General features: G+C 37.6%; 1 protein-coding gene across 5 annotated transcripts in view; it reads left to right on the top strand.

Annotated features, from left to right (window-relative positions):
• Positions 1-3,924: 3,924 nt before the first annotated feature.
• The window catches only part of MAPK10 (mitogen-activated protein kinase 10), a 295,404-nt gene continuing 277,854 nt past the window's right edge, over positions 3,925-21,474 (top strand). For 2 of the 5 annotated variants that reach the window (XM_012805359.1, XM_012805361.2), the window contains exon 1: positions 8,817-8,933. The gene's annotated coding sequence lies outside the window, so the exon portion shown is untranslated. Of the gene's footprint in view, positions 4,333-5,156; positions 5,953-8,816; positions 8,934-21,474 lie in introns of those variants that run through there. The other 3 variants (XM_003790028.3, XM_003790029.3, XM_012805360.1) reach the window with 3 other exon arrangements.

Below are 21,474 nucleotides of genomic sequence, written 5' to 3' on the forward strand. Positions count from 1 at the left end.
TAAAGTCATCTTATTGACAACCTTCACGAGTTTTGATTTTATACAGTAAGGAAAAGGAACTAATTAGGTGTTGGTTTTTTAAAAAATTAAATTGTATTGAATAATCAAATTTTTAGGAAATTAATTTCCCTGATGTATATAGAATAAATTTGAAAGGCCATTTTAATAATTTAAATATTATTGAAATGAGTAGGCTAAGAATTAATTTAATAAAATTTAGTAAAATCCATCCCAAAATCTATAAGCAAGGTTGGAATCTATCACTTTTTGTAACTAATGCTAAGAATTAATACCTTTGAAAAACAGGCTAAAAATATTTTCAGTTAAGTAGAGTTTCAGTTGATTTAAGTTTCAGAGAGGTAGGAGGAGTAAGTTTTGAGATCTCTTATACAGCAGAGTGACTGTAGTCAGCAATCATGTATATCTCAAAATAGCTGAGAGAGTGAATTTCAAGTATCTCACGACATAAATGATGGGAGGTGATGGTCATGGTTCTTGGCTATATTTAATCACTCCACATTGTATACATGTATATATCAAGATGTCACAATATACCCCATAAATGCGTATAGTTATGATTTATCAATTGAAAAATTATAAATAAAAACAAAAGATAAATAAAAATTAATAAAAATAAAAGATAAATAAAAATTAACACTTACTGGATGAAGATGGTTGGTTTTAACCTATTCATGGTTTATTCTTTTTCACAAAAGTTTTGAGATACACAAAAATCAAGAAATGTAAAACCCACATGGATGGAAACAAATGAAGCCCTCCTGGCAGCAGCGATAAGGCAAGCAGGTTGGAACTTGCAGTGGTGAATCAGAAAGGATACTGTTGACCATGTTTTTTAGCAGTGAAATAATGGATCATTACACAGTCTGTCTCAAAACTTTGGTATTGACCTATGTACATATTATTTGAATACAATTTTCCCTCAGTCTCCTCAGGGAGATTGATCCCAAGACCCTTTCAAACCAAAATCAGTGGATGTGCAAGTCCTTTGTGTAAAATGGCATAGTATTTGCATATAAACTATATACATCCTCCCATATATTTATTATTAATTTTTAATTTTTAATTATTATGGGTATATAATAGTTATGTATCTCCCATATATTTTAAATCATCTCTAAATTACTTATAATATCTACTTTGATATAAATGCTGGGCAAATGGTTATTACACTGTGTTGTGTTTAAAACTTCTATTATTTTTCATTGCCATATTGTTAGTTTTTATATTTATTAATTTTTAAAAATAGAGACAAGGCCTTGCTGTGTTGCTCAGGGTGAAGTGCAGTGGTATGATCACAGCTTACTGCAGTCTCTACCTCCTGGCCTCAGGCAATCATCCTGCCTCAGCCTCCCGAATAACAGGGACTATAGGCAGGTGCCACTGTGACTGGTTTTTTTTCCCTTGACATTTGTGATCTAAAGTGGGAGGAATCTGAAGATGTGAAACCTGCCAATATGGAGGACTGATTGTACATCATAATTTACTTATCTGTTCTCCTATTGATATACTTTTGGTTATTTCCAGTTTTTGCCTATTCCAAAATAGGCTGGCATAAAGATTTATGTATAACCTTTTTTGGGGTGGATATATGTTTCTATTTTTTTGAGCGAATATCTATAAATAGAATTGTTGAGTCATACTGTAGGTTTAATATTGTAAAAATTGCCAAACCATTTACCAGATACTTTTGTCATTTTATATTCCTACTAATAATGTAGGAGAGTTGTTTCCCTCTCTTGGTTATTGTCAATAATGCTGCAATGAACATGTAAGTGCAGACAGACATCTTTTTAGTATACTGATTTCACTTTCTTTGGGTGTGTAACCAGATGTGGGATTAGGGAACTGACCTTTGGTATCTGAACTTAGAATACAGTAATTTAAAAGCCAGAATGCTAAGTACTATGTATAAAAAGTTATTTGATTATCACCCCCCCCCCTTTTTTTTTAACAGTATCCTGGTCTGTTGCCTTGGCTAGAGTGCAGTGGTGTCATCACAGCTCACTGAGCAACCTTAAACTCCTGGGCTTAATCCTCTTGCCTCAGCCCCCTGAATAGCTGGAACTATAGGTGTGTGCCATGATGTTGTGTGGGTAGTTTTTTCCCTATTTTTAGAAGAGATGGGGTCTCACTCTTCTTCAGGCTGGTCTCAAACTCCTGATCTCAAGTGATCCTGCCACCTCCCAGTGTGTTAGGATTATAGGCCTAAGCCACCTCACCCAGTTCCAATCCCTATTTTTACATAAGATGTGACCTTGTAGGTAGACCTACTGTGAAAACTAAAAGTTAGTTACGAGTTGATTCTTGTTGAACTTGAAATTAGAGCAAAAGGACATCCCCAAACTTGTCCAACAGACTAGAATGACAGAAAACTCACCCAATCCTTTCTTTTTCTAAGTTTTCTTCCTGAATAAAATAATACAAGCAAGGGCCACAACAGAAACAACAAAACCTTATAGTAGTCCCTTACAGTTTTATGTGTTTCAATATCTATAATCACTGCTGAGTTTACATCTGTTGCATGTTATTTCTTTTATGTTTACATATGGAAGAAGCTCCTTGTTCATGTAAGCATCCTAGTTCAAAAACATAAAAAGGGCCAGGCATGTGGCAAGTGTCTCGCTGCTGTAATCCTAGCACTCTGGGAGGCCAAGGCAGGCAGATCCCTTGAGCTCAGGAGTTTGAGATCAGCCTGAGCAAGACTGAAACCCTGTCTCTATTAAAAATAGAAAAAATTAGTGGAGTATGGTGGCAGGCACTCAGGAGGCTGAGGCAGGATTACTTGAACTCAGGAGTGTGAGGTTGTTGCTGTGAGCACTCTAGCCTGGACAACACAGTGAGATTCTATATCAAAAAGGAAGAAAAAAAATCAAAAACATAAAATGGAATCATATCAAACTCAGCACTACTTGGTTGCAATAAACAGAAACCTACCTCGAGGTATTTAAGCAAAAAAAATAAATAAATAAATAAAAATAAAAAAAAAAATAAAAGGAATTGGATTAGACCATACAACTTGAGAAGTCCAAGAGCTGGGGTTGGTTTAAGCAACTTTTGTATTGAAAAATTTCTTCTTTCAAAAAATTGATAAACTTAATTTTTTTAACAGTGGTTTCACTGTTCCTCTATTCCAACTGCTCTTATTCAAAGAAATTATTATGTATAGATATTAAAACTGGATGGAGACTTAAAAAAATACCCTATGACAATCAAAGGTAGACAAAATTACTTAAATAAAATTGAGATATTTTCCCCAAATAGGAACAGTGCAATTTGTAACAGTTTTCCAGAAAATTATCTGCAGTTAAAAAAAAAATACTGGTTTGTTAACTCACGTTATCCATATTTTCTTTCTATACACAGATTGCAATCTAAATATTAGTCTGTTGAGTTTGGTTTTGTGGATATTTATTTAGAATTTTTATGAAACAAGAAAACAGAAGAGGAATAGTGCTGTGCCGATGGCCTCTGGGGTTCATGAGAGACCCCAGCGCTTACTTCTCCGAGGTTATTCCCACCTCTTAACTTGTTTAAGATCTCGAGATAGATACTGCGTGAGACAGTTGAAAAGCAGAGGTTGACCGCATTTCCAAGGGTGTTTGTTCCTGGCTGCTGCTGTCCACAGGGCCGGGGCTACAGGCTGCATGGAGGGGGAACGTCCCCCCAGGTGGTGCAGGCGGGCTCCCCGTTGCCGATGCTGGCCGCTGGCAAACCTATTCCTTTCCAAATTCGCCTGGTCCTCATTCAGCCGGAAAACACAGTAGCTGTAGCCGCACACAGACTTTTCCTCTTTCTCTTTCCTCCTCTTACCCCTCCCCAGACCTCTCTGGGCTTTGACGTCAAGTGTGCTCCTTTCAGTTGCCATAGCAACCCCATTCCCCAAGCCCTCTGTCCGTCTCCTCCGGTAGGTTCCACAATGGTACAGGCAGCATCACGCTGCACAATGGTTTCCAGGCAGTGAAAGAGGGTGATTCAGCAAGCCTCTCTTCTTCTTTTTTCTTTTAACCTCCCCTTCTTTTTTTATTTTTATGGGGGTGGGTGGTGCTTGTTCTGTGCTTACCTTTTTCTTTTCTTTTTTTGTTTTTACAAATTTCCTTTTTTCTCCTCACCTCTCAATTCTCAAGGGCTTCAGTGAGTTTAAGATTGTGTTTTCTTGGAAATCACCAGTCCATCATTAATTTTAAACAATCTGCTCATCTCCAAAGAGTCTCTTCCTTAGCACAGTTTGGAATGTGGGTACTGAAACGCAAGTAGGGAGGGTTTCTGGGGCAAACGCTGCCGGATCAGGATCGCAGTGCTCGGCACGGAATGGTAGGTAGCTCTTTGCTCCTTCTGGGTTCTTATCTGCGTTTGGAGGGTGGGGTGATGTCTATTGATTGCTCCTGGTGGGGCGGGAGAAGGAGTGTGGGAGAGCTGGGAGAGGTGGGGTAGAAGCAGGTTAATGAAGTGAAGTATCTCTGAGGCACGGAGCCACCAGCTTTTCCTTCTGTGCAGAACATCTCTTCCCAGACTTGAGTGTGTTGAAACCTCTCTGTTTGAAGTGAAGGGTAGCTGAGGCTGGGAGAGAGCATTCTTATTGTGACTAGGGGCTTTTAGACCAAGGCAGAGCTCCAGAATGGAAGAGAAAAACACACACACACAGCGGGGCCGGGGGTGGGGGCGTCAGGGTGGGGGGCGGGGGTGAAAACAGCTGTGCTTGTCAGAAGTGCTGACCTCAGTTCCACATCTGAGAAATGCTATGGGTTCCATGAAACGTTAAAAAATAACGTCTTTTAGAATGCATATCAGTTTACTTCTTGAGAGCTGTAACTTAAATATTTTTAATGTATTTATGCACAAATGCATAAATACATTCCAAAATGTTTGGAATGATATATGTATATGCATATATGTATACACACACACACACATATATACACACTCACACACAATTTTTTTAGGTGAAAAACTAATGACATTACTCCTGCAGAGTGACTCGAAGCTAAATTTGGGGTGGAGAGAGGAGAGCAGAAAAGGGTTCAGGTTAGAGATAAGAAGAAACATTGTCACCGCAGTCATATAGGTAAGGGGTCCCTTTAAGAAAGTGATCTAGTCACAGCAAGCAGCATTTTTTTTTAATGGCAAGGTTCCCAGGTATTTTGTGCTGGGATACCGTGTCCCCTAGAAATGTCAGAGCTCTTTTGGGGGAAAAAAAAAATCAGAAATGAGCATGGCAATATGTTTAATCAGAATTTATATATTTGTGCCTTCAGCAAAATAAATGTGATTTACTGGAAAATCTTGGAGTAAATCAGGTTATAGATATTTCAAAAAAATTATGCATTGTATATTTTCTTTTTTCCTTCCTACATTCAAATCTAGATGGAGACCGAGTCTCTGCTTTTGCCTCCTTAAACAGATAACTTCCCAGGAAACTGCAATTTAGCCACAGAAGAAGAATAGCTTATCCCAAGGCTACAGGCTCTGAGGCAATGACAAGGTTGTTTACGTGGGCTTCCTTTGCTGCAGAGCCTGCCAGTGGATGTATGGCAGCCCTGCCTGTTTCTGCTGTGTGGAAGATAACTTTTATGAAGGAACTAGGAAGAAGCAGGCTAAGTCATATGGGGCAGGCCGTAGTTCAGATTTCAGGAAAATGGTTATGCTGCACCAAGAATTACCAGTCCAAGGTTCAATATCTTCTTTTGTCCCTAATCTGCTAGTTGTCAGACCCTGGAAGAGCTCACAGAGCACTGATCAACATATTTAAAATGGTTGCAGTAATGACTATTTCTCTCAGAGAAGCTTCTGTAAATTTTCTACTTTAGGTGAGCATGTATGTTGTAAATATAGATAACTGTGTTCATGAATGAGCTCACGAGCTTCTGATGCCACTTGGGAACCACTGGATTTTAGGGGCTGGACAGTTTGGATGTAGCAGTTTTGCTGCCCCAGGTATGTATTCCCATCTCTACCTTGCTCTTACTCTAAAAATTGACGTGAAGAGTTGGATTAGCTTCTTTTATCACATGGAGCAAACTGGCTTTCCTCTCCCCCACACTGGGACTAGAGAATCAGATGACAAAGGTGCTATGACCTTAAATCTCAGAGTCGTCATGCTTCTCCATTTGCATAATCGTTCCCTCCTGCTGTAGCAAAGTGTCTTTAATTTCAGGGGCTCCTTTTCTTAGAAAATCTTTGCAGTTTCAGTGAAAAGGATTTCTGATAATGAAGCAGTAAGAAATTCTATGTAGAGTGGAAAAATCAGCTGCCTCCAGCTTCCTGCTTGCTCGCCTCAAAACAGCATCTGCTGTGGGGAGGAGTGTGTTTGCCATGCTGGAAGGGGATGTTTATGAACAGATCCCAGAGGGGCTGAGTGTGTTTTCGCTGTCATTGTCTGGTACGTCTGTAGCTGTTGGTATTTAATGGTTTCATAGTATGTGGTCAATATTTTTCAAGGTTAGAATGAACTGCGGTTTTATTGTGGATGCTCTAAAATATAAGCATTTTCAATGTATAGGAAAATTCACAGCATTTCCCTCGTTAGTATATCATATAGGAATATCATAAGCAAAGATAATTTGCCTAACCTAAGTAATGTGAAAAAGCCTCCCACGTTTAAAGGCATATGTATATATTTTTAAAGTTTTCTTGTGGCTTCATGTGAATGAATGTTTCTTTGGATGTAAGCTTGGTTACAAAGTCTTTTTTTAGTGATGAGAAAAGATAAAGAAAAAGTAAGGATTTTCTTTTTTGTTTAACACTGGGGTAGATGTTCTCCCTTCTTGCCTTGGTTCTGGCCTTTGGTCACATCTACATCTAAAGGACTTTGATTCGGATCGCTGTCTTCAGATCAAATGATTGCTTGGTTGCTAGTTAGAGTAATGGACTCATGGCAAGAGAGACTTCCTTTAGTTAGAATAAGAAGCAAACAAATTGATATTTAAAATTTTTTCCTTACTGTTCTATTTTCTCTTATAGTCTCTTTTAAGTTTTTGGTTGGACTTTGCAACAATGATGCAAAAAGAGGCAAAAAGTGTTCACTAATGACAAGAACAGGGCACAACTCTGTTTGCTGCAGGCTTGCTGAGTGCCCCCCTCCTACTACAGACACATCTATTACCGTACCTTCTTCTTTGGACCAAGCACTTGTGGAAAAAGTTGAGCCTGTAGACTACCGGGACAGATGTTTAGTGGTAAAGAAGAAGAGAATCCATTTGTTTCTTGAGCATAATTGCATATATCTATTGCATTACATAAGTCTGAGATGGGACTCTGTACTGCTGATTCAGATAAAAGATCATGCTGCACATTGATTTTTTGAAAGAGAAAATGTAATTTAGAATTGGAACCTGCATTTTTAGAAATTCACCTATCTGCTCCTGTGAAGCTGTACGGTTCTGACTAAAGATTTTTCGGTTAGAGTATATTTTATCCTAGAAGCAAATCAAGGCAAAGGAGGGGATAAGGAAAGATCTAGATGTTGTAGATACTGTATTTTCTGTGTTTAATGGTGAGAAGCTTCATTTCTTATTATGAATCTTGGTAAAAACTCTAAGAGGAAACATCAGGTGATATTGAAATTCCATAAATAGAAAGACACATTTTAGGTTTCAAAAGTAGACCTCAAACACCTACTTATTCTTGGTAAGGGATTTTCTAGTTTGACATTTTGGATCAATAGCTAGCCACCATGGCCTTTCTCGCTCTTCTTATCCCTGGTGAATGTGAGATGTAAAATGCATAGGCTTATGGAAATCATGCTCCTAGGAATGGAAATTGAAGCTTTCAATGGAAAAAGAAATGACCGGAGGCTCCTTAGAAGCCTTTCCAACCACAGCACTCTAGACTCTGAGTGGAGTGCTGGTCTAAGGTGAAGCTCCATTACAGGACAATCAGACATTTGTAAGTGGCCTCAACAGCAATAAACAGACTTTTTACTACTTTTGTAATAGGAATAAAAAAAGCAGCAGTGATTTAAAAGTTCTTGAGATCCATCTCAGTGATTTGTCTTCATAGAAGTAAAACCAATTCCTGGTTTGTACAGATGTTAACCTGCCTGGCTGAGTGCTCTATGTGTTTCTCTAAAACGAGTTGCTTAAAGTAATTGTCCTTTTCTTGCTCATTGAAAATAGGTTCTGAAAGCATGGATAGTGAAGCAGAGCTCTTAGGTCTGTTTATTTGCCAATGTTCATTCACTGTTTGTGGAAGGAAGCCCCATCACTGCACTTCAACAACATAGAAATTGCCTAGTCCTGCGTTTCCTGTATTCTCTACTAAATTATCATCTCTGTCAGGGACTGACTCTGCCTGGCACACAGTAGGGACATGATACATATTCATTGAGTGAATGTCTCCTGTGTACTGGGTTCCCTGCTAAGTGCTGTGGGTGGAAGAGATTGGGGAACGGTAATGCAAAGTAACTCATTGTTCCAGTGAAATCTTACATCAAAAGCAGAATGTGCAAACACACGTACCAGTGGAGCTGTCCTGGTCAAGGATAAGTGGGATGCTTTGTCTTAGAGAGCCCAATCCGTATCACGAAACCCCAAATATCATACCAACCCAAGTAATAATTTGGGTTTATGTTCAGATTTTAAAAAATCCGACTGTTCTGGTACTAATAACACCAAAGTCCTTGTGCTTGCAATTAAATTATGATGTGTTAACTGTCTTGAGATGTTTCATTCCCTGCCCCCTGCAACTCACCCACCTAGGAACTGATTGTTTTGGATATTAGTCTTTTGGCCTTCTAAATGCATGTAAAATTTCCATTTAAATCTTAAAATTGTGCTCATCTATCTTTTTGGTTTAATTTTAGGCTAGTATGAGAAACACCAACGGCAGGACCATCTCAGATCTTCACTATGACAACTCATGCAAAAAGGTGTTGAATTAGATCCATTTCCTATAGATGAGAAACCATACAAGCAGTGGTGAGTTACAAATTTCACAATGTTCCTGAGCAGGAAACCTATGATTGACACAGCCAATTAAATATTGCATATGGTTTAGTATATGTATCGAAAGAAGTATTGCTTCATATAATGTCAACTAAAAAAAAAGTCAATAGAACAGAGTGTTTAATTGATGGTACACTACTACATATAGTGGTGCAAAGTCTTGAGGTGGCTGGGTGCAGCATATAAGACTGTGATATGAACACCATGATCTTTGCCACTCGCAATTTCATGTGGCAGAGTAACAGCTGGGTACCATTATTTTAAGTGACTCGTCTAATTTGCAGCATAGTACTGTACTTTTTTTACTGATCCATGTCATTTAGTAGAAAAATTGGTTCTTAGCTAAATTATGATGCCCAATTCCTTTCAGGAGCACACACGTGCATGCACACACACACAAACACACAATCATGTACACTACACAGAATTTAGATCTTCAGAAATAAGGGAAGAGAAATAACAGTTTCATAAAATTCAATTTATGAACATTTTAGCCTATAAATCCTTTTGTTTAAAACAATATTAAAAATAGATCTAGTTGGTCTGCCTAGTTGGAGTAATTTCAAAAACTCATTTTATAAAATATTAGCACACACAGGCAAAATATCTTTTTAAATCAAATACTTGATGCCTCGTAGTCACAAAAGTCAATAATCAATAGATTCCAGCTGAGATGAACACATTATAATCTGTCAAATAACATCTTTGAGAAATAGAGTATGACAATGGTGTTCATAAGATTTGCAAAGAAGCTGTTTTGAACTAGCAATCAATATCTTTCTTTCGTTTGCTTACTGGCTTGTATAACGCTAGATATGTAGACTGCCCTGTGATCTAATGAATAGCTTGTGATAGCAAAAGACTGACAAAATTAATTATAGAGTTCTTTCACACTATGATTTAAAAAAAAATTCTGCCTCTAATTATATTGAAAAAGCAGATCTAATAGTCATCACTATGCTGTGCTTAATCAACATATATTCAACCAGTTTGTTATAAAGAAGGATTTATTTACAGTTGCTAATAATCAACCATTTTGACCTAAAATAAGGGAAATTTTAGGTCAAATCTGATTGAACCTAAGATGAGTATGATTGAACCTAATATGTTGAGTTATGTGTTTTTCCCCATAATGGAACAACATATATTATGTTGCCTCTGTCATAAACATTAATTAATTAAGCAAACATTACAATAAAATGTCCTGTTAATGGGGTAGATGTATTCTAAGGAGGGTAGACTTATAAAGTGCTATTACATGGGCAGACGTAGAGTGCCACTGAAAGTGCATCAGAGGAGACTCTAACTCAGATATGGTAGGGATTAGTCAAGAAAGTCTTCTCAGAGCAAGAGATATTTTAGTGAGCTATTAAGCATAGTAAGAGGCTAGCCAGAGGAAAGGAGGGATCAATCCACACTGGGGATATTTATCAATAGACCAGAGGTTTGAGGGAACATGATTGTTTGAGGGGACTAGGTATCATTTACTGTGCAGGAATGTAAGTGGTAATGGCAGAGCTGAAGCTGAAGAGGGGTACAGGGGCAAATCATGAAGGATCTCTTAGACAAAGGAATTTAGATTTATTACAAAGTGAAGAGCTTTTGAAAGATTTTAAGTGGAAGAATGCCATGATCAGTTTATTTTTTAATTGTGAAATATGTCACACACGTAAAAGAGTATACTCATATAAAACAAGTGCAAGTTAAAGAATAATTAGAAACCAAACACCATAAGGAATGGCGTTCAGGAGTAGGCTACTGGCAAGCTTATGTGCCCCTGCAGATTGCAGATTTTTCTTTGCCCACCAGAGTTAACCACTAACTACTGCCCTACCTTTTGTCTATCATGTGCATTCCCTTGCTTTTCTTTGTAGGTTTTCCACCTACGTGTGCATCTCTACACTATAAACTTTAATTTTGCCTATGCTTCAACTCCACATATAATCATAGCATATGTATTCTCAGTCACCTGATTATTTTGCTAAACAGTGTGAGATTTGTCCATGTTCATGCATGTGGTTTATTCATGTAAATTTTTGCAGTTTTTGGCCAGGGCTGGGTTTGAACCTGCCACCTCCGGCATATGGGGCCAGTGCCCTACTCCTTTGAGCCACAGGCACCGCCCATTCATGTAAATTTTTGTATAGTATTCTACCCTATGAATATACCAAAATTTACTTATTCATTTACTGTTGATGGACTTTGAATTGTTAAATATTGTATGGAAATATTTATTTATTATCTTTTCATATTTATATATTAACCAAATATATGTAATATATGACATATGATATATAATACATATATATATTTGGTTAGTATATACCCTGTATGAACGAAACCATTTATACTTGTATGTAATAATAGAATATGTAGATTCTATCACACATATACAAGAGCGTCTATAGGATAAATATCAAGGGCAGAAATTGCTGAGTTTGGGGGTATGTGCACCTTTAATTTACTTAATAATTATAAAATGATTTTCCCAATCAGTTGCATTAATTTACACTAGAAGCAGTGTATGAGAAACGTTATGTCCTCACCACAACTTGATTTTAAAAAGTTCTTAAATTTTGCTAATCAGGTGTATACATAATTGTACTCACAGAAGTATTAATTTGCATTTTACTGATTACTAATGAAGAAGAACATCTTTTCATTTTTTATTGGCCATTTTATCATCCTCGTTTGTGAAGTGCGTGCTCAAATCTTTTCAAGATTTGTCCTTTAAAATAATAACTAACATTTCTTGAGTTTATTACTGTATAATAGGCACTATGATAAGCACTTTACCAACATTTAATATTCATATCACCACTATGATTTGTAGATAAACCCAGGTTTAGAGAGGTCAGATGACTTGCTGAGAATCACACAATTAAGAAACACAGACTAAGCACCTAAGCCAAAGTCTTTCTCATCTGACTCCAGAGTTCTTCAGTTTTTCAGATTGTTTGGAAGTGGATTTGATAGGAGCCAGAGAGAACAGTTAAGGTGCTATTGCAGGAATCCAGTTAAAATATAATCATATAAATCAAAATAGGGCACATGTAACAAGCAACTGGATGTGGTAAGGGTGAAGAAGAGGGAGGATTTAAAAAGTCTTAACTTTTAATACCTATTGGCTAGGTAGATTCAATATTCGTCATATGTAATGTATATTTATAGTCTATATACTGTGTAGCTTCTAAGAATATAATTTGTGATTCTATAATTTAATATAAGATGAATTTAGTTCAGATTTTCATATATTTTAGGGTTTTAAAAAACACAGATTTCATTTGGGTCAATTCTTCACTTTTTAAAAAGATGTGGAATAAACCTCTAAAAGAGGGTAAGCAAAAGATCACATGTTACTAAGTGTTAGGATAAGAATAGAAACCAACCCTGCAAAAAGTACAAAGCAATAACAACTGCCTCATTTTAAAATTAATAAGCAAAAGTACAGTCAACCTAGTTTATTTCCTACACATTTCTCACCAGTTGCCTTTGATTTAAATCGGTTGCCACAGCCATGATGTAGACCCCCTTCATCATCGTTAGCAGGTCTATTTAAGTAGCCTGGGACGTTATTGTCTTGTCTGTGATTCTACCAATGAAGTCAGCAGATTTTTTATTTGATCTGCATTTGTTAACAGATAGCTGTCCTGGTTGAAGAATCTTTGATATACTCTGTCACTCATTAAAATATGTTGTATTTGTATGAAGAATTACAATATCGACTAACATTTATCGAATGACTACTTCATGACAAGCAGTTCATTTACTCCTCACAGCAATTCTGTTGAACATTTTGATTTTACAACTGATGAAAATGAGGCACAGAAGATTTAGTGTCTTGCCCAAGGTCACGCAGCTAGTCATCCTCGCCAGGGAGTCTGAGTTTGGAGCACATGCTTTTTTATTGCTATGCTATATTTTTCTTGGTATTAAAGTTGAAAGTTAGATCTGAATGGAGCCTTAAATATTGATATGATTTAAATTCCAGGTAAGTGTAAGGACAAAAATTTCAAGAAATAGTAACAACATAATCATAGTGAAAAGAGATAGATAGAAATTAGCGTAATAGGTATACAAAACTAAATACCTTATAAATGAGATGGATAAGAGAATATTCAGGAATTTACCATTATAGGGTAATGCTTCTCAATGGCTGTCTTGCTTCTCAATGGCCTAAACACAGCTACCAAGATGGGAAACTAAATCCTTAGGAGTATTGAACCTTGGTAAAACCAATATAAGTAGCCCTAGACTATGTTCTGAATTTTGTGTATTCTCCAAATTCATAGGTTGAAGTCCTAACACCCAAGAAGATCCTGTGAGGATATGGGGACTTTGGGAGATGATTACATAGTGAGGGTGAAGGTGAACGGGCCTAGTGCACTTCAGAGAGCTAGCTAGTCTCTTTCACCATGTGATGACACAGCAAATGGACCCTCACCAAACACCACATCTGCTTCAAGTTTAAACTTGACAGTTTCCAGAATAGCAAGAAAAACATTTCTGCTGTTTATTAGTTAACTCAGCTTATGGTATTTTGCAGCCCAAATGGACCAAGACACTCTCCTATTGTAGTATGGATAAAATTTTAAAGATTGGCTGTCCCTCTTGCTGTATCTCTTAGGAAGATGGATTTGGGGCTGTCATTTAAAGTTCACAAGTAATTTGATGCTAGATCATAAAAATATGTTTAATGCTTTCTTTTAAAAATTGGGATTTTCCTGGAGCCTTTTTGAAGACTGAACAACAATCTACACAAAGTTTTATCATCTTTCAGCTTCTTTCTTCATTCTGATAACCAATGTCAGTGGACTACTAATAAAATCAAAGGTTAAGATTTTATGGAAAACTTGCTTAACATAGGAAACTGATTCAGATTAGGACTTGTTGGAAATTTAGTCTACAGTTTTACAGCATTCATTACATTTGAAAATTTATCATTTTTAGTGCAGATACCAGAAATTACATATGCCAAATGTTTCAAAATTTTCTATTTGTAATTTATTTGTAATGGAGGGCCTGGATGGTTCCTTGGGACTTTAAATCCTGAGATCCACTTTTAAGCTCCTTCAAATTTGAATGTGGATAACCTTGACAGTATTACTTTAATGGACATAATTTTGCTTTGGAGTTTAATTTATTAAGATATATATATATATAAACACACACACATATATATGTGCATATATATATATATATGTATGCCATCATATTCATCTGCCTGAAAAGATGGAATAAAATGTGTTAAGCAAAAACGATGCAAAATAGTGAGTAGGAAACAATGTAAGCTATAGTTCATCTTTTGTGCGTTTCAGCCCTATAGATTGGACCAACCACAAATCAAAAGCGTAATTAGGCCTATGATTGTCGCATCTGTACTAAAAATGTATACACTCTTTTGTCAAATTTTTTTTGTTAAATAATATAAAGTCCACATTGTGTTAGGTATTATAAGTAATTTAGAGATGATTTAAAGTGTATGGGAGGATGTATATAGGTTACATACAAAAATTATTATTTTATATGATGGACTTGAGCATGGAGGATTTGGATCTCCTGGGGTAGGATTGGAACAAATTCCCTGCAGATCCCTACATGATCCCTGTCAGATCATGTCGTGTGTTTGTTGGCTATTGTCTTGTCGACCAGGTTCAGGTTAACAATGTGGAGAGTAACAGGCAAGGCTATTTCCTGTGTTGAACCTTTTCTAGTCTTGGTCCTGTGTATAGATGTCTGTCTCTGTGTTATAATTTAAGGAACCAAAGCACATTCTGGTTCTCAAGTACCTCTGCTTCTAAACTTGTGTGTGAAATAGTGTGTGAAATTTTCACTTACTCTTTTGTTTGAAGACGTCAGCTGTTCCTATAAAAATAGATATGTTATAAGGAAAATTGTTTGGCTCGCTAACCTAATAAACTAACTTGAGATAAGGTGTGAATTGATGAGAGATTTTGGATCATGGATAATAACCACACTTGGATAAATGTCTATGATGCATTAAAATGCAGGACACTGAAGAAATACATAGGAAAAGTTTTTGTAAGGAAAGGGAACCAAGAATGGTCTAGAACAGAGTGCTTTGTTGGGCTTTTAGCAGTTATTTAACAATTTTAAGCATACTCTGGAAAGGGGAGAGACCTTGATGATCTGTCATGAATTAATATTCCCTTGGGAAGGTTTAACCTAGCTAAGCTTCAGCTGTGCATGAGACAGTCATAATAGATGATGTCTAGATTTATTTTTAATTGTAAAAATTATGTGGGTTAAATTGCACAGATTGAATTAAAGCAGGAGATGAAATCTATTAGGTCAGGCTCAAGTGTTATGCCTTGGTAAGGATAGCCTTAGCCAGTAAAGGGACTCCTGAGGACAAAAAGCACCTTAATCAATAGCTGTAAGGGAAGGAGAGGGCACAGAAAGATCTTAAAAATGGACTTGCCATGTACAATTTTACTTTAACTCTTCCTCTGTTATTGTTTTTAGCTTAATTCTACTAAATTCTCATATACTCTAACCCAAGAGATAAGATGGGAAGTCACTTCTACACTGAGAAATTAATATCCTGAAGGAAGATAGTTTATATACAATCAAAACCAACTACATCCATTTCCCAAGTTTGCTTCTTTCTTTAACTTGAAAGACTAGCGTGCACAAATGTTTGTGTCTTGATTTGCTCGTCAGAAGAATCTTTTAAAACTTTGGAAATTGTGATTTTTAAGCTGTAGTGAGTTTACTAGTGTTTCAGGTGAAACTATTGGTATCTTTGTCACTTTTATGTAATACCAATAGAACACATTTATATGAAGGTTAATGGACTTGTTTAACAGGCAGATTACTATGATAGAATCTGGAAAGAATGAGTAAGACACAGTTCCTTCCTTCCTTCCTTCCTTCCTTCCTTCCTTCCTTCCTTCCTTCCTTCCTTCCTTCTCTCCTCCCAGTGTTTATGGCTGCATGTTCTGTGTTGCATGCTATAGATTAAAAGACATGTTCAGTGGGCAGATTACTGTGGTAGAATCTTGAGAGAATAAGACACTGTTCCCTCCCTCCCTTCCTCTGTCCCTCCTTTCCTTCCTTCCTCCCTACCTTCCATCTTTCCTTCTCAATATTTATGGCTGCACGTTCTATGTTGCATGCTGTAAGTTAAGAGACATATTCAATGGGCAGATTACTGTGGTAGAATCTTGAAAGAATGAGTAAGACACTGTTTCCTCCCTCCCTCCCTCCCTTTCTCCCTTCCTCCCTCCCTCCCACCCTTCCTTTCTTCCTTCCTTCCTCCCTCCCTCCCTGCCTGCCTGCCTGCCTGCCTGCCTGCCAGTATTTATGGCTGCACATTCTGTGTTGCATGCTGTAGAAACAAAGGTAAAATCAGAATTAGTCTCTACCTTTAAACACCTCACTATCAAACTAGGGGACTTTGACATGGGGTGGAAAACTTGTAAATAAATGAATCTCACATATAAGATAGGCTGGGATAGGGTAGTTTCTTTAATGGAGATTGAGGTCTGGGAATAGTGCAATTATAAATGACTCCACTTCTATGCAGAGGGGGTTCTGCAGAGAGATGTAAGTCCACTGCTCCAAGGCAACACTTATCAAGTTTTCTGCTCTCCTAATACCTTTACATTTCTGAAAATTATTGAAAAACCTAGAGAGTTTTTGTTACAGCCACTGATATTTAGCATATTAGAAATTAAAATGCATATTTTAAAGTATTTATGTAATTTATTAAGATAGTAACAATTGTAAACCCATTACATGTTAACATAAATAATGTTATCTTTCTGTGTAAACTATGTTTTGTGAGATGAAAGTAATTTAGTGACAAGGTTGCATTGTTTTTCATTTTTGCAAATCGGCTTCATAACTGTTTTAACAGAAGACAGATCAATTCTATCGACTTAATTCTTCAGTCTTTTGTTATATCACCTTTGAAAGACTCTGCTGTATACTTGTGAGAGAATCAGAGTGACAATGTTGAACATGTTTCACATTATTTGGACCGTTTTGACGATTTTGGAAGCCTCTTGAAATGCCATGGGAATCCCCAGGGATCTTTGTATTATATTTTGAGAACCATTTCTGAAAAGTATCTGTTGTGTGTAATGAATTAACATCTATTTTATGCATCTGGAATTGCATCATTGTGTACAACCTTTGGAAAAATTGAGAAAATTTTGCCATTTAGATGAGGTACTATAGACAAGAGTGTCTGCCAGACTATAAGCTCCATGAAGGCAGGGAGCTTTATTTCTACCCATCGCCTGTCACCAGACCTGACACTGGACCTATGTGAATGTTGACAACATTCTAATCAGACAGATGCATTTTTTTTTTTTTTTGAGACAGAGTCTATGTCACCTTTGGTAGAGTGCTATGATGTCACAGCTCACAGCAACCTCCAACTCTTAGGCTTAAGCGATTCTCTTGCCTCAGTCTCCTAAGTAGCTGGGGCTACAGGTGCCCACCACAGGTCTGGCTATTTTTTTGTTGTTGTTGTTTCAGTGGTCATTGTTGTTTTAGCTGGCCCAGGCCATACTTCCGTGTATGTGGGTGTTGTTGTAACCACTGTGCTATGGGCACCGAGCCAAGACAGATGCACTTTTATAAGTCATTGTAGTCCTAAGTGGAGTGTGGGAAGTGCTGTAAATAACGGTTAAACTCATGCTGCAGGAGCTAGAGGGAGTAGTTCTTTTCAGCTGAGATGTCACGTGGGATTCATGAAGAAAAGAGCATTGGAGAGGAACTGGGAACATATTTTTTGTAGTCAGTGATGGAGTTGGAAAGGTGATTTCTAGGAAAGATGCAACATAATGAGCATAGAGCAGAGTGGGGTTGGCGTTCAGAAGTTTGGGCTGTGTGACCTCTACATAAAGGAGACAGCAGTGGGAGATATGGCTGAGAAAACAGATTGGGCCAGACGAGGAGAGCCTGGGAATGGTCTGGGAAGGAATTTGGGTTTGTTTCTGCAGGCAATGAAGAGCCTTGGCTGTTTTCTGAGCAGATTTAAGAAAATGATTCATGCGGTGATGTTGAAGGTGGTTTGAAGAGAAGAGAGGATGTTGGCAGGATGAGAAGATAGAAGGAGGGAGGGTGTGAGAACAGTTCCAAGGGGCGGCAGGAAAAATCTGTGTAGGGGGGTCTGGTAGATGGAGCGGCCCCCATGGTTCAGATAATTTGGAGTAAGAAGCTGTACATGAGATAGGGTTTCACTCAAGGGAAGGAAAACACTGGGTTCTCTCTGATTTTATTCTAGGCCCAGCCACAAGCTTGCTAAACAATCATGCCTGGGTCCTTGGGCTCTGGCTTCTCCACATGTGACGTGTAGAAATGGCTTGCTCGCCTGTCTGTGTCACGGGAGTCTGTGTAGGATTAATGAGCTCTTTGACAGAAAGGCGCTTTATTAATCTAAGCCATCAATAATAAAAGTGAGAATGTTTGCCAGGTGCTTATTCTCCTATGTGGAAGGCTGCTGTGTAAATATGAAATACCGCCTGGAACTATTGTCATTGTTAATAATAGTAAAGTCATTACCACAAAATGCCAACACAGCAAACTTGTTTTCAGTCAATTCCAAAGAGGGAAGATGAATCCAGGCATGACAGTCCATTCCATTTTGTTTATTATGAATCTTCCTTGTTGTAAACTATCAATATTTTCCTGTTTAGTAGAGAAATCATTTTAAGTGTATTTAAATTTTACTCATTCTTTCCATCATTGTATTCTGGTCAGTTACACCATTACTATCAAGGACATTATCCTAACTTACCCCCCCTGCAAGTGGAGAAATTTGCTCCCAGTAACTCACCAGTTTTGGCTGCTTTCATTAATTTAACCCACAGCCGTATAGTACAGTGGTCAGGCATGTAAACTCTGAGTTAGAGTGCTTGGATTTATATCCAAGTACTACTACTTGACAAGAGATCCTGACTGAGTCACATATACCTCTTTAAGCTTAAATTTCCTAACCTATAAAAAGGTACTAATAATGGTGCTGATTACATAGAGTTACCGTGAAGGTAATGACTGCACGGCAGATGGCATCAGCTGCTCAGTAACTGCCAGGCTTTTTGGGGGGTCAATTTTTATAACTTATCATCAGTATGTCTCTCTTTTCTTAATCAGGGTCCTTTTCTATTTCTTGTCAATTGATTATTTGGCTGCCAATAGTTAACTTGTGATCACACAGTTGGTCACCATCCTTTTCATTACATTCTGAAGAACCCATTAAAATCTGAATTTTATTCATTGTCTCTTTATATGGTATATTCCTGTTGGTTTTCTTTTGTCCTAGCAAGCCAAGTGCTAATTCTACTGTAAATATAAGGGGTCCAATAACTTTGACTTAACTATCTCCAAGTATTTCCTGTGACACACTACTCTCCTCCTATATAATCGTCCTGAAAGAAAATTTGCTACCCATCTTTTTTTGACCCCTATGCTTAATGTTTTCTTGAGATCTGTAACAGTATATTTTGGTACTTAGTGTTGAACACATCTCTCTAAACTTCTTTTTTTTTTTATTGAATGGTAACTATGTACATTAATGCACTTCTGGGGTACAGTGTGGGGTTTTCATACACAATCCGAAACACTTCCATCAAACTGGTCAGCACAGCCTTCATGTCATTTTCTCAGTTATCGTTTTAAAACGTTCACATTCTACTCTTAGAAAGATTCACTTGTACCTCTGTAAGATAAACCTCAGAAGTGATCCCTCCAATCCCCCTCCCTCCACCCATTCCCCCCTCCCTTCTCTCTCCCCCCTCCCCATATTCTTAGGCTATTTGGTTATAGCTTTCATATAAAAGGTATAAATTAGTTTCATAATAGGGGTGTGTACACTGGATACTTTTTCCTCCATGCCCCATCAATTGTTAACGATGCTTGTAAATTCCTGTGGGTTTTGGCCAAATATATCATTGGCAGATTCTCTGATTTGACATAGTCACACAGAATTAATATTTAGGTACCATCTCTCCCCATGTTGTTTCTAACTCCTTGAGTCAGGGACCAAATAAAGACAATAATGGTATTTCTGCCTATGAAAAGTTGATCCATATTTGTTAATGGTGAATTCTATTCTATTCAAATTGTGTAGGACAGATGGAAAATGACTACTGAAAATATCTGCTAGTAGAGGTGGGAAAATGATTGAGTAGTAGGGCAAATCAGCATATATTAGCATTTAATCAGTTCCTTCTTTTATGATTACAGTAGTGAGTCTCTTTCTTAATCACACTGGCTTAGAAACCATTTAGACGAACATACCAGGAGGGAGTTTCCCTTTTGAGACTTGTTATCCTCTGTTTGGCATTTAACGTAGCACTTTGGCTGTGTTTGCTTTTTAGTATGGGGTACACTTGCCTTCATCACTTGCTTGGTGTGTGATCTTGGCTGAGTTACTGAATGCCTGGTCTTCTGGTTCTCTCATTTGTAAAGTAGGAACAATAAAAACACCTGCCTCACAAGGTGGTTGCAAAAATTAACTGAGGAAGAGTTATCAACTTATTAGAATGGTGCCTGGCACAGAGCACAAATTTAGTATCTGTTGGCAGGTATCTTAACCTGGTTGAAAGAGCGCAGTGGCTGAGAGCTTGGTTCTGGAGTTAGATGCTGGGCCTGAGCACTGCTCCATCACTTACTACCTGGGCAATTTTGAACTCTTTGTGGCCTCTCTGAGCCTCCATTTCATGTAAAATTGGTATAGTAATAGTATCTACTCTGCAAAGCTTATATGAAGGATAAATGGAAAGCACTTAGAATAATTGCTTATTGAGCATTACCTATAGTTTTTGTAATCCTGATGGCACATGCATTATATGATGATTATAACAGCAAATACTTGCAGAGAATTTACATCTCAACCACATTACATATTATGTTATCTCATTTGTTCCTCCCAAGGAAGTAGGTGCCCTTGTTATCTCTGTTTTAAGATGAGTAAATTAAAGCACGGAGAGGTCAAACAACATGTTCAAAGTCCCACAGTCAATGGTAAAGTCAGTGGTAAAACAGAATCTGTCCTTTTACCCACCATAACCTACTGCCTTTTGACTTATGAAAATAAAAAGTTGAATATAGTGTCTTTGGAAAGGGAAGTTCAACTGTTAGGCTAATGACTGTGTCCTGTCCCTTTTCATCTATAAATCCATTCCTATGACATGTACATCTGGCTAAAGTGAAGATTAGTAGGTACTAAAGAAAAAAAAGGGTGAGGCAATGTCTTAAAAGGGACACCTGGAACCTCAGTAGGATGCATGGAAGTGAAGGTTATAGTCTTTTTTTCTATAAAAAAGGGGTGGTATTGTTTTGGGCCTGAGGCAAGAGCGTGGTCTGCATGATGCCTCCGTCCTGTTTGCTCCGGCCACTTCTCTTCTTTCCTGCTGCTTCCCTTACGGCAGGACTCTGCCTGAAGCCCCAGGTAGCTGCACACATTTGCCTCAAACCCTCCAGTCTCTGGTGATATTCTGGATGGCTTTGTGGCACAGCAGCCCTGCTGTGTGCAGGC

The sequence above is a fragment of the Otolemur garnettii genome, unplaced genomic scaffold (assembly GCF_000181295.1).
Source record: "Otolemur garnettii isolate 467f Iridium unplaced genomic scaffold, OtoGar3 scaffold00039, whole genome shotgun sequence".
Lineage (NCBI taxonomy): Eukaryota > Metazoa > Chordata > Mammalia > Primates > Galagidae > Otolemur > Otolemur garnettii.